General features: G+C 37.0%; 1 protein-coding gene across 1 annotated transcript in view; it reads left to right on the forward strand.

The window, feature by feature from the left end:
* Positions 1–3,223: 3,223 nt before the first annotated feature.
* Positions 3,224–3,430, forward strand: part of LOC108786091 (coiled-coil domain-containing protein 178-like) — a 30,365-nt gene continuing 30,158 nt past the window's right edge. Inside the window, exon 1 of the transcript XR_001941175.1 lies at positions 3,224–3,295. The gene's annotated coding sequence lies outside the window, so the exon portion shown is untranslated. The remainder of the gene's footprint in view (positions 3,296–3,430) is intronic.

The following is a 3,430-nucleotide window of genomic DNA, read 5'->3' on the forward strand; positions in this document are numbered from 1 at the left end:
TGTCTCACTACATTCAAATTATGCACTACCCTGATACTTCACAGAGATAATTAATTGTCACATGACTACAGTTTCACCCAATGGGCTTTTGAGTATTCCATTCAATCCAAATTTAGAAATATTATATACAGTAAAATGCTAATGTAAATTGTGTGGACATTCTAACTTTAGCAGAGGGCCAGTCATTCCTAGTGTTAACTAGCAGTTCAATCAGTAATATTACTTCTTGCCTGAAGCTTCTTATTAAAGTCCATATCCAAATATGTTTGGGACATATCAGCCTGCAGCTCCCTTTGCTTGGGTGCAAGATTTAGCACTGGTTAATGGAGCTGAATGATGACAAGATGCTCTCTATCATACCTCCTAACTGGACCCAAATCCTTCTGACCCTCTTTCAACTTCAGTTGTCCCTCATTTTGTTTTGATAGGTGAAATGTTGGGAGAAATGTCTCTATTTCTTGATGTCATCACTGATTTTATGTATTCCTCCTTTTTTATAGATCTACTACTGGCTTGTTGTGTAGCTCCTCCTTGTGTGGCCCTACCTAGCCACACCTTTCCCATGGCTCTTAAAAGCCAAGATTAGTAAACCTGTTTGGTTTGGGTTTAAAGTGAATTGGGATTGCTCATAGATGGTAGGCATCCATGTATCCCAGCCAGTCTACCACTGAATCTCTAAAATCAATGAGAGTGCTCTGACCATTTTTCCAATTTTATAAGTTTTTGCTAGTAAAAATATTACATTTTGTAATTGTCAACAGATATAGAGATGTTGGCCACAGCAAACAAAGTTCTAATCTAATAGTTCAAAGTTCAAATCTAATATGATTTACAATACAAATAACTGATTAGATGCTTTGGTTTGGTTTGGTTTCTACTTTTTTGTTTAAAAATGAATCCTATTACCTGACATTATTTCTTTGGATATTATAAGCTGTGCACACGCACAGCCAGCATTTTGATTTGTATCATATTCAGGTTTTGCTTCTCTACTATAGACCATCAATGATACTACATTTATTGTATATGTGCTGACAGGGAACTAGCAGAACAGGAAATGTAGGTTAGACAGATTTGTTTAGAAATGTGTTTTTTTTTATATAAGACTGCTCCAACAAGCATGCTAAATGAAAAGCATCATGGGTATTATAAGGTTGAGATAATAATACTCAGATATATACCACTATATGTAGTGATCCCAGCAGAAACTGCCAAAGCATGTAGAAAAGTACAGTTTATGAAAGTGTAGTGAATTGTTAAGATTATGGTCTCTGCAACTTCTTTGACAAACACACAGCCTTAATTGACTATCAAGCTTGAAGAACTCTGCATTCGGATTGGTCAGGAGAGTTCCAGACCATTGAGATTGTGCTGTAACAGCACCACAGATTCTTTGAATGCATTAATTTGCATATCAGCTGTGGCAATAGCAGTGCATGATGATGACAATGCATTACTTGTTATTTCGTGCTTGGTAACTAATACAAAATTAGACTGTTAAGTATAAAGCAGCAATGTGATCCAAACTGTTAATTATGCTAAAAGAATAATAAATATTAAAGGCACATTAAAATGTACTTTATTGCATTGCACATTACAAACATTATTGTTTACTGGGTTTATGTTTTTTGTTTTTTTTTCTCTGTGCTGCCTTTGCAGCAAAAATGTTCATTGAGAAACGTAGTGCTATTTATTTATCTCTTATGTTAACACAAAATAGATTTATGAGACAGTAAACAAGAATTTGTTTCTCAATAGATTTAAGGGTAGGCATTATTTAAACAGAGATACTCTCTGTAGTTCATTTTCAAACTGCTTCTAGTTTTAGTGGGGTTCATGTTTCCCCCCCCCCTCAAACTTTCGAAGTCTGGTGCAGTGACCACATTAATAGTAGATCTGGTGTGATCTGTGGTGGAGGGGGCATGTGAACACAGATCACATGTATGGTGCGTTGTAGAAAAAAAGTTCTTGTCCATTTTTTAGCACATTAATGTGCCTTGAGGGGCCCATACAAGTCATGTTACATGCAATTTTATAACATGAAAACACACCCAAAAAAAGCGTCTAAACTCAACTGCATAGGTGACCATGCACATCATCTCAGGGGATGAAAATTCCTTTCCCTGAGATCTCGTGAGATTACAGATGAGATTTCCCAGCAATGCACTGTTATGTAACCTTACCAGGATGCAACGTTTGGGCACAGGCTGCATCACTAATGCCCAAGAGGACCAGGAAGTGAACACACAGTAATTGTATGTTAAAGAGAAATATGTTCATTTAACTAATGAATGTAAGATTATAATATTAGTACATTTGCATTAGTGGTAGTAGCCTTTGTTTAGTATACATCATCTGATAAGACCGTCTAATTATAATATTAGTGCATTTGCAGTAGTGGTAGTAGCCTTTGTTTAGTATACATCATCTGCACTACTAGCAGCTAAAAGCTGGATACGCTAATTGTGTAAACCACAAACATTATTAAAAAAACACTTATGGTGACCAGTGATCTCTAGAGTGATACCTGTTAACTGTGTGATTGTTGTGCGCACGCTAACCATACTGGCATGTATGATACATATGACAAGCATTGCAATTTTTAAGAGAATCAAAATATATCACATTCCTTTTTCTGTTATGCTTAAAAAAATGTTTTTTTCTATACATCAGTGAAGACACAGAAGTGCTATGTAGTTACTTTCTGTATGACACTTAATGTCACTTTTTAAAATCTGCATTTCCCGCAGCCGAAGCGCGTTCAGGTGCATGTCCATGTGTCACATGTTCACCACAAGCTAGATTAATAGGGAGTAGTGTGTGGAATTTATATCCTGTTATTGTTCTCCCGCCGCATTTGATGGCTGAGTTAATTCTCTTTAGTTTTGTCATGCTCTGCAGCACACATTGCCTGCCTATGATAAGCTTTACAAGAAGAAGAAGTAAAAACACAATGTCCATCAAAGTCCTAACCTTGCATCTTAAATGTACCGCTGACCTGATGTGCTTTACCAAAAGCTGCAGAGGATTCCTTTCTATGAGAAAAAAAAAAACACAAAAAAACTAAACAAAAGGGTTCAATATGTCCTAAAGCTATCGGTTTTGAGTTAAACTGGGTGAAGTAGAAATATTTTACTCATCAGCTTTGCAGTCACAGAGTTTGCTTCAGCTAGAACAAAACTGCTGAGGCATTTAGAGAAAATTAACCCCCCATCCTGGCAGCCAGATGTGACTGGTTTCTGATGAATGCACATGAGTGGGCTGAAAAATCAAGAGACTGTGAAATTCCTGTCAGGTCTGTACAGTGCAGAATGGGCTATTGACTGCTTTCTATATTTCCCTCCATCATTCTTTTTTAACACTGCCATTAATTTCCTCTCCTGCTCTGACTTGTGTTTTTTTCCACCCCCCCCCCCCCCCCCCCCCTCCC

The sequence above is a fragment of the Nanorana parkeri genome, unplaced genomic scaffold (genome assembly GCF_000935625.1).
Source record: "Nanorana parkeri isolate BGI_ZX_2015 unplaced genomic scaffold, ASM93562v1 scaffold191, whole genome shotgun sequence".
Taxonomy (NCBI): domain Eukaryota; kingdom Metazoa; phylum Chordata; class Amphibia; order Anura; family Dicroglossidae; genus Nanorana; species Nanorana parkeri.